Below are 14,909 nucleotides of genomic sequence, written 5' to 3' on the forward strand. Positions count from 1 at the left end.
GGGTGGCAGAGGGGGGAAGCTTCGGAGCCGCGGAGGAGAGCACAGCCACAGGGGTGCGGAGGGCAAAGCGGAGAGATTCCCGCACGGAGGCTCGGCGCCAACCAGCACTCACCAGCCCGAGAGGCTTGTCTGCTCACCCGCCGGGGCGGGCGGGGGCTGGGAGCTGAGGCTCGGGCTTTGGTGCTAGCCGGGAGGGAGTCCGGGAAAAAGTCTGCAGCTGCCGAAGAGGCAAGAGACTTTTTCTTGCCTCTTTGTTTCGCGGCGCGCAAGGAGAGGGGATTCAGAGCGCCGCCTAGACGAACTCCAGAGGCGGGCGCGAACCGCGGCCATCAGCGCGGACCCCAGAGACTGGTAGGAAACGCTAAGGCTGCTGCTGCCGCCACCAAGAAGCCTGTGTGCGAGCACAGGTCACTCTCCACACTGCCCCTCCCGGGAGCCGGTGCAGCTCGCCACTGCCAGGCTCCCGTGATCCGGGGACAACTTCCCCGGGAGAACACACGGTGCGCCTCAGGCTGCTGCAACGTCATGACGCCGCTGACGCCGCAGGCTCGCCGCTGACGCCGCAGGCTCGCCCCGCCTCCTCCATACCGCTCCCTCCCCCGGCCTGAGTGAGCCAGAGCCCCGGAAGCAGCTGCTCCTTTAACCCCGTTCTGTCTGGGCGGGGAACGGACGCCCTCAGGCGACGTACATGCAGAGGCGGGTCCAAATCCAAAGCTGAACGCTGGGAGCTGTACGAACAAAGAAGAGAAAGGGAAATCTCTCCCAGCAGCCACAGAAGCAGCGGATTAAAGCTCCACAAACAACTTGATGTGCCTGCATCTGTTGAATACCTGAATAGACAACGAATCATCCCAAATTCAAAAGGTGGACTTTAGGAGCAGGATATATTAATTTCCCCTTTTCCTTTTTTTGTGAGTGTATATGTGTATGCTTCTGGGTGAGATTTTGTCTGTATAGCTTTGCTTTCACCATCAGTCCTAGGGTTAGGTCCGTCCATTTTTTTTTTTTACTTAAAAAAATTTTTTTTTCCTAATATATGTTTTCTTAATAATTTTTTCCGTATTTTCTATTTTTAGAAATTAAAAATTTTTTTTATTTTTTACTATAAAAAATTAATAAATCTATTTTTTAAAATTAAAAAAAATTTTTTCTGAATACATTTACTCTTAATAATTTTTTTCTTATTTTTTATTATAATAGCTTTATTTTATTTTATTTTATCCTCTTTCTTTCTTTCTATTTTTTTCTCCCTTATATTCTGAGCTGTGTGGATGAAAGGCTCTTGGTGCTCCAGCCAGGCATCAGGGCTGTGCCTCTGAGGTGGGAGAGCCAACTTCAGGACACTGGTCCACAAGAGACCTACCAGCTCCACGTAATACCAAACGGCAAAAATCTCTCAGAGATCTCCATCTCAACATCAAGACCCAGCTTCACTCAACGACCAGCAAGCTACAGGGCTGGACACCCTATGCCAAACAACTAGCAGGACAGGAACACAGCCCCATCCATTAGCAGGGAGGCTGCCTAAAATCATAAGGCCACAGACACCCCAAAACACACCACCAGACGTGGACGTGCCCACCAGAAAGACAAGATTCAACCTCATCCACCAGAACACAGGCAATAGTCCCCTCCACCAGGAAGCCTACACAACCCACTGAACCAACCTTACCCACTGGGGACAGATACCAAAAACAACGGGAACTACGAACCTGCAGCCTGTGAAAAGGAGACCCCAAACACAGTAAGATAAGCAAAATGAGACGACAGAAAAACACACAGCAGATGAAGGAACAGGGTCAAAACACACCAGACCTAACAAATGAAGAGGAAATAGGTAGTCTACCTGAAAAAGAATTCAGAATAATGATAGTAAGGATGATCCAAAATCTTGGAAATAGAATAGACAAAATGCAAGAAACATTTAACAAGGACGTAGAAGAACTAAAGAGGAACCAAGCAACGATGAAAAACACAATAAATGAAATTAAAAATACTCTAGATGGGATCAATAGCAGAATAACTGAGGCAGAAGAAAGGATAAGTGACCTGGAAGATAAAATGGTGGAAATAACTACTGCAGAGCAGGATAAAGAAAAAAGAATGAAAAGAACTGAGGACAGTCTCAGAGACCTCTGGGACAACATTAAACGCACCAACATTCGAATTATAGGGGTCCCAGAAGAAGAAGAGAAAAAGAAAGGGACTGAGAAAATATTTGAAGAGATTATAGTGGAAAACTTCCCTAATATGGGAAAGGAAATAGTTAATCAAGTCCAGGAAGCACAGAGAGTCCCATACAGGATAAACCCAAGGAGAAACACGCCAAGACACATATTAATCAAACTGTCAAAAATTAAATATAAAGAAAACATATTAAAAGCAGCAAGGGAAAAACAACAAATAACACACAAGGGAATCCCCATAAGGTTAACATCTGATCTTTCAGCAGAAACTCTGCAAGCCAGAAGGGAGTGGCAGGATATACTTAAAGTGATGAAGGAGAAAAACCTACAACCAAGATTACTCTACCCAGCAAGAATCTCATTCAGATGTGATGGAGAAATTAAAACCTTTACAGACAAGCAAAAGCTGAGAGAGTTCAGCACCACCAAACCAGCTTTACAACAAATGCTAAAGGAACTTCTCTAGGCAAGAAACACAAGAGAAGGAAAACACCTACAATAACAAACCCAAAACATTTAAGAAAATGGGAATAGGAACATACATATCGATAATTACCTTGAATGTAAATGGATTAAATGCTCCCACCAAAAGACACAGACTGGCTGAATGGATACAAAAACAAGACCCATATATATGCCTTCTACAAGAGACCCACTTCAGACCTAGAGACACATACAGACTGAAAGTGAGGGGATGGAAAAAGATATTCCATGCAAATGGAAATCAAAAGAAAGCTGGAGTAGCAATTCTCATATCAGACAAAATAGACTTTAAAATAAAGAATATTATAAGAGACAAAGAAGGACACTATATAATGATCAAGGGATCGATCCAAGAGGAAGGTATAACAATTGTAAATATTTATGCACCCAACATAGGAGCACCTCAATACATAAGGCAAATACTAACAGCCATAAAAGGGGAAATTGACAGCAACACAATCATAGTAGGGGACTTTAACACCCCACTTTCACCAATGGACAGATCATCCAAAATGAAAATAAATAAGGAAACACAAGCTTTAAATGATACATTAAACAAGATGGACTTAATTGATATTTATAGGACATTCCACCCAAAAACAACAGAATACACATTTTTCTCAAGTGCGCATGGAACATTCTCCAGGATAGATCATATCTTGGGTCACAAATCAAGCCTTGGTAAATTTAAGAAAATTGAAATCGTATCAAGTATCTTTTCCGACCACAACGCTATTAGACTAGATATCAATTACAGGAAAAGATGTGTAAAAAATACAAACACATGGAGGCTACAAAATACACTACTTAATAACGAAGTGATCACTGAAGAAATCAAAGGAGAAATCAAAAAATACCTAGAAACAAATGACAATGGAGATACGACGACCCAAAACCTATGGGACGCAGCAAAAGCAGTGCTAAGAGGGAAGTTTATAGCAATACAGGCCTACCTCAAGAAACAGGAAACATCTTGAATAAACAACCTAACCTTGCACCTAAAGCAATTAGAGAAAGAAGAACAAAAAAACCCCAAAGCTAGCAGAAGGAAAGAAATCATAAAGATCAGGTCAGAAATAAATGAAAAAGAAATGAAGGAAACAATAGCAAAAATCAATAAAACTAAAAGCTGGTTCTTTGAGAAGATAAACAAAATTGATAAACCATTAGCCAGACTCATCAAGAGAAAAAGGGAGAAGACTCAAATCAATAGAATTAGAAATAAAAAAGGAGAAGTAACCACTGACACTGCAGAAATACAAAAGATCATGAGAGATTACTACAAGCAACTCTACGCCAATAAAATGGACAACCTGGAAGAAATGGACAGATTCTTAGAAATGCACAAACTGCCGAGACTGAACCAGGAAGAAATAGAAAATATGAACAGACCACTCACAAGCACTGAAACTGAAACTGTGATTAAAAACCTTCCAACAAACAAAAGCCCAGGACCAGATGGCTTCACAGGTGAATTCTATCAAACATTTAGAGAAGAGCTAACACCTATCCTTCTCAAACTCTTCCAAAATATTGCAGACGGAGGAACACTCCCAAACTCATTCTACAAGGCCACCATCACCCTGATACCAAAACCAGACAAAGATGTCACAAAGAAAGAAAACTACAGGCCAATATCACTGATGAACATAGATGCAAAAATCCTCAACAAAATACTAGCAAACAGAATCCAACAGCACATTAAAAGGATCATACACCATGATCAAGTGGGGTTTATCCCAGGAATGCAAGGATTCTTCAATATACGTAAATCAATCAATGTGATACACCATATTAACAAACTGAAGGAGAAAAACCATATGATCATCTCAATAGATGCAGAGAAAGCTTTCGACAAAATTCAACACCCATTTATGATAAAAGCCCTGCAGAAAGTAGGCATAGAGGGAACTTTCCTCAACATAATAAAGGCCATATATGACAAACCCACAGCCAACATTGTCCTCAATGGTGAAAAACTGAAACCATTTCCACTAAGATCAGGAACAAGACAAGGTTGCCCACTCTCACCACTATTATTCAACATAGTTTTGGAAGTGTTAGCCACGGCAATCAGAGAAGAAAAAGAAATAAAAGGAATCCAAATCGGAAAAGAAGAAGTAAAGCTGTCACTGTTTGCAGATGACATGATACTATACATAGAGAATCCTAAAGATGCTACCAGAAAACTCCTAGAGCTAATCAATGAATTTGGTAAAGTAGCAGGATACAAAATTAATGCACAGAAATCTCTTGCATTTCTATACACTAATGACGAAAAATCTGAAAGTGAAATTAAGAAAACACTCCCGTTTACCATTGCAACAAAAAGAATAAAATATCTAGGAATAAACCTACCTAAGGAGACAAAAGACCTGTATGCAGAAAATTATAAGACACTGATGAAAGAAATTAAAGATGATACAAATAGATGGAAAGATATACCATGTTCCTGGATTGGAAGAATCAACATTGTGAAAATGACTCTACTACCCAAAGCAATCTACAGAGTCAATGCAATCCCTATCAAACTACCACTGGCATTTTTCACAGAACTAGAACAAAAAATTTCACAATTTGTATGGAAACACAAAAGACCCCGAATAGCCAAAGCAATCTTGAGAACGAAAAATGGAGCTGGGGGAATCAGGCTCCCTGACTTCAGACTATATTACAAAGCTACAATAATCAAGACAGTTTGGTACTGGCAAAAAAACAGAAATATTGATCAATGGAACAGGATAGAAAGCCCAGAGATAAACCCACGCACATATGGTCACCTTATCTTTGATAAAGGAGGCAAGCATATACAGTGGAGAAAAGACAGCCTCTTCAATAAGTGGTGCTGGGAAAATTGGACAGATACATGTAAAAGTATGAAATTAGAACACTCCCTGACACCATGCACAAAAATAAACTCAAAATGGATTAAACACCTAAGTGTAAGACCAGACACTATCAAACTCTTAGAGGAAAACATAGGCAGAACACTCTATGACATACATCACAGCAAGATTCTTTTTGACCCAGCTCCCAGAGAAATGGAAATAAGAACACAAATAAACAAATGGGACCTAATGAAACTTAAAAGCTTTTGCACAGCAAAGGAAACCATAAACAAGACCAAAAGACAACCATCAGAATGGGAGAAAATATTTGCAAATGAAGCAACTGGCAAAGGATTAATCTCCAAGATTTACAAGCAGCTCATGCAGCTCAATAACAAAAAAACGAACAACCCAATCCAAAAATGGGCAGAAGACCTAAATAGACATTTCTCCAAAGAAGATATACAGATGGCCTACAGACACATGAAAGAATGCTCAACATCATTAATCATTAGAGAAATGCAAATCAAAACTACAATGAGATATCATCTCACACTGGTCAGAATGGCCATCATCAAAAAATCTAGAAACAATAAATGCTGGAGAGGGTGTGGAGGAAAGGGAACTCTCTTACACTGTTGGTGGGAATGTAAATTGATACAGCCACTATGGAGAACAGTATGGAGGTTCCTTAAAAAACTACAAATAGAACTACCATACGATCCAGCGATCCCACTACTGGGCATATACCCTGAGAAAACCATAGTTCAAAAAGAGTCATGTACCAAAATGTTCATTGCAGCTCTATTTACAATAGCCAGGACATGGAAGCAACCTAAATGTCCATCAACAGATGAATGGATAAAGAAGATGTGGCACATATATACAATGGAATACTACTCAGCCATAAAAAGAAATGAAATGGAGGTATTTGTAATGAGGTGGATGGAGTTAGAGTCTGTCATACAGAGTGAAGTAAGTCAGAAAGAGAAAAACAAATACAGTATGCTAACACATATATACGGAATCTAAGGGAAAAAAAAAGCCATGAAGAACCTAGTGGCAAGACAGGAATAAAGACACAGACCTACTAGAGAATGGACTTGAGGATATGGGGAGGGGGTGGGGTGAGATGTGACAGGGTAAGAGAGTGTCATGGACATATATACACTACCAAATGTAAAATAGATAGCTAGTGGGAAGCAGCCGCATAGCACAGGGAGATCAGCTCGGTGCTTTGTGACCACCTAGAGGGGTGGGATGGGGAGGGTGGGAGGGAGGGAGATGCAAGAGGGAAGAGATATGGGAACATATTGTATATGTATAACTGATTAACTTTGTTATAAAGCAGAAGCTAACACACCATTGTAAGGCAATTATACTTCAATAAAGATGTTTAAAAAAAAAAAAAAATAAGTTACCTCAAATAGCTTTCAGATATCCTCTTATCAATCTAATGGATTCTCACATACTACACAAAAACTATGTTACAATGTAAAAAAAGCTCCTTAGACACATCTACTACTTCTAGATATTTAGGAAATAAGCTTTGTATTGTGTTTTCACATGGACTCTCTCAGGTCTGCTCAACTTTAAGACTCTGATGAAATGTTCAGACCTCAAAATTTGTTTATAAAAAGCCCCTGGGCTTCCCTAGTGGCAAAGTAGTTAAGAATCCTGCCAATGCAGGGAACATGGGTTTGAGCCCTGGTCCAGGAAGATCCCACATGCCGCAGAGCAACTAAGCCTGTGCGCCACAACTACTGAAGCCTGTGCGCTTAGAGCCCGTGCTCCGTAACAAGAGAAGCCACCACAATGAGAAGCCTGCGCGCCATAACAAAGAGCAGCCCCCGGCTCGCCGCAACTAGAGAAAGACTGCACACAGCAACGAAGACCCAATGCAGCTAAAAATAAATAAGTAAATAAATAAATCCCATAAGCTGCATGGCATGGTCAAAAAAAAAAAAAAAAACCTCCTAATTCCAAATCTAGGCATTTAACAAAACACCCTATAAGAATACTGTAACCTTTGTCCAATTATCTTGAAAAATTCACTCCTATAAAAATCTTTGAGATTTATGCAGCTTTTTAAAAAGAGGGCAAATTTTAAATAGTTATTACATGAAAAAGCCTAAGTTACTCAATAAGAATTTCATGATTGCACATTTAGCGCACAGCTTCTCGTAGTCTATCCTTTTCCTTATTACTTAAAATCAAAACTGAAGTACTGAATTTATGTGATATAGATACAGTTCAGAGAACTCATGATATAGGTAAAGATAACATTATTTGCAATATTGTTTCCTTGAATCATTAAAATTAAACTTAGTCTGAAATTCCCACAATCTGCCTTCAAAGTAGGAAAAAGCTCATTAAATTCTTCGCCTGACACACAAACATGCTGGCACATGGAAGAAGTCAGGCATTGTGGGTCTGCAGCCTCTGTCTTTGCTTAGCTGTTGATTAGTAGTGGTGGAATGGGGAGAAGAAAAAAAAGGAAGGAAATGAAGGATCTCCCAGACAATCTACTATTTAAAAGGACAATTTGGCGTAATACTGCTTTATATGATACAGCTGCAAATTAATCCAAGGAATTATAGACAAGAGAAGAGAACAAACTGAAGTGGTAAAGGACAATTTTAGGAGTAATGATAATTCTAGATTGTTGGCTCTGACAATATTCTTTTAAGAACTTTGCTGAGAAAGCAAAACACACTTCTAGCTTTGGCAGTAATTTCAGACATTACAGGACAAATGAAAACATTGATTTCTGAAGAAAATTATAGTGACAGATTGCTATGCTATGGTTAAATATTTGTCAGTATTTCCATTTCACCCTCTAATTTTCATAGCTTCCTAGCTCAGATAGCTGGGGGGAAAAAAAGGCAGCTCAACTTGGCAAACCATTAATATAAGTTTTTCAATCACTTAAAAACTGATTTATTACATATCATTCCCACTACCCAAATGTTATGTATATCCTACCAATAATGCAGAATTAACATTTTTATAAATAAGAACTGTAATTCTGATTACTTTAAAAGAACAACACCGCTTTAATAATTTTCCTACATAAGAAAAAGATAATATTGTGAGAGAATCACAACCAAATAGCTGTGTCCTAAGGAGAAAAAAGCGCTGAGAAATAAAATCTCTAATCAACATTTATTACAAATTATGCCATTCAGGAACCTAAATTTCTCAAAGCTCATAATATTATTAAGAAAAAAAAATATTCTGGGAAGATATACACCAAAATATTCACATTAACATCCTTTCAACAGTGGCCCTGGGGTGATTTTTATTCCCCTCTATCTTTTTCTGTTTGCCAAATGTTTCAGTATACCCATGTATTACTTGGTGGGGAGCAGCCCACTTGAAAAAATAAATTCTTGGTAAAAAGTGTAATGTAATGTGCCTAAGCTATCTAGATGACTTAAGGAAATACACAGAAAGTAACTACTTACTCTGGTGGTCAAACTGGTAACTCAATGCACTCTTGGAATTCATTTCAAAGTACACAAATGATAGATTTTTGTCACAAACCACCAGTCACCAGTGTGAAAATTACCATGGACCTAGGTAAAAATATCACTGACAGGCTTTATTCTATAATGGAAAAGTATTTTTCCATATTCTAGAATCCAATATAAATCACTACTGCTTTTGTAAGTAACAACAACAACAAAAAGAGACAATTACTGAGTTAATATTTGTGGTCCAGGACTTCCCTGGTGGCTCAGTGGTTAAGAATCCACCTGCCAATGCAGGGGACACAGGTTCGAGCCCTGGTCCAGGAAGATCCCACATGCCACGGAGCAACTAAGCCCGTGTGCCACAACTACTGAGCCTGCGCTCTAGAGCCCGCAAGCCACAACTGCTGAAGCCCGCAGCCCTAGAGCCCGTGCTCCACAACAAGAGAAGCCACCTTAATGAGAAGCCTGCGCACCGCGACGAAGAGTAGACGCCGCTCGCCACAACTAGAGAAAGACCGCACGCAGCAACGAAGAGCCAACGCAACCATAAATACATACATACACACATAAATAAAAAATATTTGTGGTCCATATTTATTTCATCTGACTTAGAGCCTTTGTATGTTTTTAATGTTTTCATTATTTTTAACTGTGCCCACTTTCACTATTTATTGTAGCTCTTACAGGGGTAAAGAAAAAAATTTAAACCAATCCTGCATTAGAAATCAAAATTTGAAATGCTAAGGAAAAAAATCTCCCAGTTCTTACAGAGGACCGTATTTCTATTACAAAAGGCCATTAGCAGAATGGTATACATTCCCTCTTAATTACCACTACTCTTGCCTCACAAACAGAACAAGGATAAAAAGAAAATCTTGGGTTCCTAAAGCTATTGATACAAAAGAACATCCAAGACAGATCCCTAAACTCTACTGCCTGCAGAGAACGAAATATCCCATTGAATAACAAATATATTGCTTACTACATGTTTCATTTATTTCTGTATATGAGTGATACTTCAGTACATCACTGGCAAACTGGCCATGTATAGGGGAGGGACATGGAGGAAACAAGTTTAACACACAGAAAACCAAATCTAAAATGTTACCCACAAGAGCTGTGGAAACAAATGAGAGGTGGGGGGAAAACACATTTTGAACCTTTCTGCAGTAGAAGTGCCACATGATAGGGTGGTGACCATCACAGACAAATACCATAAACCACACTCCGGCACCACAAACTAAACCAACACCTAAACAAAATGTTGAAATATATCTTACTTGCAGATACCTGAAATCACTCACATGTGCCAAATGACTAATTTAAAAACGTGAAATAAAAATGTAGCCTTCTCTACTGGGGTAAAGAGATTATTATACCACTAAGATGTTTGGTTCAAGCCTAATTTATCTTTTTCTTAGATTTGTTAGTGCTAATGAGCATATTCTAAGTCAGAGGGAGCTCAAAATTCTCTTAAAACCAAAACAATACCAAATAAGCCTCGAAAATAAGCAGAAGAGCTGAAGGCAAAGAAAATTCAAAGGCCTGACACTCTCTAAAGCCAAGTATATAAGATACTTCCTGCCTTGTTCAGTTACGTACATTTTGCCTTCTGTGCATGATTTTTTTTTAACATCTGTATTGGAGTATAAGTGCTCCACAATGGTGCACCAGTTTCTGCTTTATATCAAAGTGAATCAGCTATACGTATACGCATATCCCCATATCTCCTCCCTCTTTCGTCTCCGTCCCACCCTCCCTACCCCACCCCTCTAGGTGGTCACAAATGTGCATGATTTTTAAATTTCCTCCTTGAAATGTGAAAAGAACTGGGAAAATAACACTCCACCACACCATCTCAGAAAGTAATGAAAACTAAATACGACTCATAGATGCTTTACACAGTAAAACAGCTTTAAAAAAAAAATCCATCCTTTCTTACCAATAACAGCAAAAAAAAAAAGGCTCAACAAAAGCTAACCAGGGCTTCCCTGGTGGCGCAGTGGTTGAGAGTCTGCCTGCCGGTGCAGGGGACTCGGGTTCGAGCCCTGGTCTGGGAAGATCCCACATGCCGCGGAGCAACTAGGCCCGTGAGCCACAGCTACTGAGCCTGCGCGTCTAGAGCCTGTGCTCCGCAATGAGAGGCCGCAACAGTGAGAGGCCCGCGCACCGCGATGAAGAGTGGCCCCCGCTCGCCGCAACTGGAGAAAGCCCTCGCACAGAAACGAAGACCCAACACAGAAATAAATAAATAAATAAATAAATAAATAAATAAATAAATAAATAAATAAATAAATAAATAAATAAATAAATAAATAAATAAATAAATAAATAAAATTAAAAAAAAAAAAAGCTAACCAAAAAGAGGACCAAACGATTTCATTAAATGACATTCCCAGGCTTGGAAGCAGCAAGTTGCTACTTACAAACACAAGAATGTCCTGTACAAGTATAACATTGCACAGTTCATCCTTCACGTTTGTGGTTAGGACACACAGGGGGCCTCATTCTACACTTTCCTGAAAACACTACATTTTGGTTTTGAATATGAAGAAATCAAACAAATCATCAACAATACGAAAAACCTAAGTTTTTAAAGTCATAGCTCTTCTCATCTGCTGAAGAATTATGTTAAATAAGAAAAAGAAATGAAAATGTTATCTTACTCAAAAAATGAACAGAATTCACATCTCCTGGACAAAACAAAGAATGCCATATAATCCAATTTAAAATTATTCAGTACAGTATTAGATAATTTAATGCGGAAAGTTTTTACACCTTTTTCCCTCAGCACAGAAGAAAAACTATCATTCATCATCTTTGTCCAATCCAATTTGAAAAACAAAACAAAATTCTACCATCAGCTAAAGCCAATCTTCAGAAAGACAGATTTTCTGGCTGTCCATATCCCTGAAAATGTCAGAGGGCAGAGCAAAAACCTAAAATCATAAGTAAACTCAGCCAAAAACTTAGATACCAGGGAGAACGCACTTCTTACATAAGCATTGGCACAAGTTTTAAATATAGCTGGCCCTCCCCACTCCCACTCACTGCTAGCTAACTTTGTACCTGATTTCCACATAAACTACTAGCAATTCTGTGGTTTCTGGTCATCTCCAAATCGACAAAGATAGGGAGTCCACTCTGAATACAAGGGCCATCCTTCAACTTAAGCAGCCAGACAGAGGAAATAAAAACTGCTCTCTCTGTCATTGGGCGCTCAGCCTGGGTCATGACTGCAGCACCGACAGCTCATCCTTTGGGCAGGATTCAAGATTCACCAGAACTGCACAGTCCGTATTTTAAAAAATAAAAAGACACAGTCCCTCTCCTTTCCTTTCAAACTAGTTTCCTGTTTACTGCAGACTGCGATGCAAAGCCATCCATTAATCTTTGATGCCTTCTCACTGCAAAGCCCCCTTCCTCTCTCCCCGCACCTCCTCCCCCGCCCCCCACGCCTGCTGATCTCAGTTGCGTTTGAACTATAGTAACCCCAACCCAGCTCGCTGCAAAGCAGGCGCTGCCGCGGGGCTAAGGGATTACGTCCACAAAAACTCTGCCAGGAGAGAGGCCCGTGCCAGGGAGCTCCCCTCCTGTCTGGCCAAGGGTGCTGGCTCGGCCGCGCCACGCACCAAAAAGATTCTGAAGAAAGACACGGGCGAAGTTCTTCATCCCTGAACAGAAAGGGGACCCATTCCTGAAGGAGGGCAAGGGTCTCGGGGTCCTTGGTTGGTAAAAGCATAAGTGGAGGGGGATGCGGAAAGGATGGCAAACGAGAGAGGAAGTGATGGGGACAAAAAGGGATGAGGACCCCTTTTACTGTAAAAAAAGGACTGACAGACGCCATGCAGAGCAAATGGGTCCCCACTTGAAGAATGACTTGGCAGGCCTTTCCGCACCCCCAAACAACCTCAAACCGAATGAAAGGGGAGAAGCTGAGTTTGGGGCTGCGTAAACCAAAGAAGACTAGGGTGAAATAAAAGAGGGAGGGAAGCTTGTGAGCAAAGTGGACAAAAACGAAAAAGAAGGAAAGTTGGAAGTGGGAACTGGAAGAAAGGAGCTAGAAAGGAGCAGCTAGGAAAGGGGCAGCTCAGAAAGGGGCTTAAAAAAGGCCCCGAAATGGGGTACTGGGGAGGCGATGGGGGAGCGCTCAGAGCGAGGGCATCTAAGGAATGCCGGGGGAGATGAGAGAGCTCCAGGAGGGTGGAGGGTGGAAAGGCGGCGAACAAGGCCCGGGAGCCGGGAAAGGGGGCTCTAAGCTGGGCCCCGGGAGGGGAGGGCAGAGTCGGAGACAGCCGAAGGGGGGGCCAGGAGGACCGCGGGAGGGACTGGCGGTTGGGAGGGAGAGAGGGGCGCTGCGGGTGAAGAGGGGATGTGGACGCCGCCGAAGCTTGGGAGAAGAGGAGGGAGGCGAACGGGGGAAGGGGCGAAGGGGGAGAAGAGGACAGAGCGGGCGACTGGATGGGGGAAGGGAGGAGGGAAGGGGGAGGGGGGTGAGAGAGGATATGGCATGCGGACCGGGCGCCGGGATAGGAGTGGGCCGGCCGGGGCGGACGGCTCGGTCACCTCAGGCTGCGGCCTCCTTCCCCGCGGGGCAGCGCCGCCGGCGGACAGACGGACTCCGCAACTCCCCGGCTCTCTCGCCTGCCCTCTCCTTCTCGGGCGGTGGCGGCGGGGGCCGGGACGGCGCGGCTCACAGCGGCGGCTCCTCCGCGCCGGGCCTTGGATGCAGCGTCTTGGGAGGCGGCGGCAGCGGCGGCGGCAGCGGCCCGACCCGTGCGGTCACCATCGTACGCGGCGGCAGGCGCTCGCGGGCCGAGCTCTTCAGCAGCCGGCGGCAGCCATGACCCCTTTCGTTCACTCTTCCAGCCCCCGGCGCTCTGCCGCGGCGGTGGCCGCGCTCCCGCGCTCTGCGCCTGCGCGCGGCGCTGCCAGCGCGGCGCGCCCCTCCCCCGCACGGGCGCGCGCGCACACGCGGTCACTCGCAGTCGCTCTGGCCGGGTGGTTCCCGCGCCGCCTCCGGTAAGTGGGCGGGAGACACAAGCCTCCCGCAGCCCACACTGGCGGGCTCCCGCCGCAGTGGAGACGCGTACAACGCCGACATCTGCACGCGCACTGTGACACGCGCCATTCTGACACGTGCTGTTTCACACTCCCCAAACACCAGGAGCCACACGCGCTCACACCCATACTTACCTGCCAGGACCACGGGGGAGAGTTGGAAGGGCTGATCCTCACCCGATGCAGCCGCAGGAGCAATGATGCCAGAATTTTTTTTAACTCCCTTACTGACTGGTCTAGACTGTCAACTCCTTGGCGTCAGAGACCACATCTGTGATGGCTCAGCAGTGCCTAGCACAGAATAGGCGCTCAATAAACTTCTGTTGAATAAGTGAGTGGATGTATGAATAAATGAATTAGAACTATTCACTATCTGTAATTTTAAAATTCCGACCCCTTGGTTTAAAGAATTTGTTCAAAGAATTTTACTGTAGTATGAAATCAAGTAGTATGTGTTTGTCTTTTAGTCCACGGTTAAAAACAGATTAGTGTACACACCCCCTTCCCAAGGTTAGGAAATCCATTTGTTCTGTCCAAGTCCCTAGCACTGACCAGCATTCCTACCTTAATTTAAATGTGAACACACCTTGGCAGGAACTGTTCCACACTTACCCACGATACAAAGCCTGAAACACATTGTGCACAGAATGAATCAAGGATGTTGCTGGTCTTCTGGGCTTTGGCAGGACTCCTTATTCTCCAGTTTTTCTACTTCCCTACCTCACCACGACCCTCCACAAATCCCCTGGCCCTCGGGCCCTTCCCAAAAATACCCCTACACTGTTCCTTGCTTTGTCTTTGGTTAGTTCCTGAGAGCCAGTTGCTACTAGAAACCAGTCTGGCCTTTGAGGTTGGCAATGCCTACATACACAGAA

General features: G+C 42.8%; 1 protein-coding gene across 2 annotated transcripts in view; it reads right to left on the reverse strand.

Annotated features, from left to right (window-relative positions):
• RNF145 (ring finger protein 145) overlaps positions 1-13,676 on the reverse strand; it is a gene marked incomplete at its 3' end in the record, with an annotated part of 71,363 nt that extends 57,687 nt beyond the window's left edge. For both annotated transcript variants that reach the window (XM_082379886.1, XM_082379889.1), the window contains exon 1: positions 13,540-13,676. The remainder of the gene's footprint in view (positions 1-13,539) is intronic.
• Between the last annotated feature and the right edge of the window lie 1,233 nt (positions 13,677-14,909).

Source organism: Balaenoptera borealis, assembly GCF_965194805.1.
Source record: "Balaenoptera borealis genome assembly, chromosome: 2".
In the NCBI taxonomy this organism is placed as follows: domain Eukaryota; kingdom Metazoa; phylum Chordata; class Mammalia; order Artiodactyla; family Balaenopteridae; genus Balaenoptera; species Balaenoptera borealis.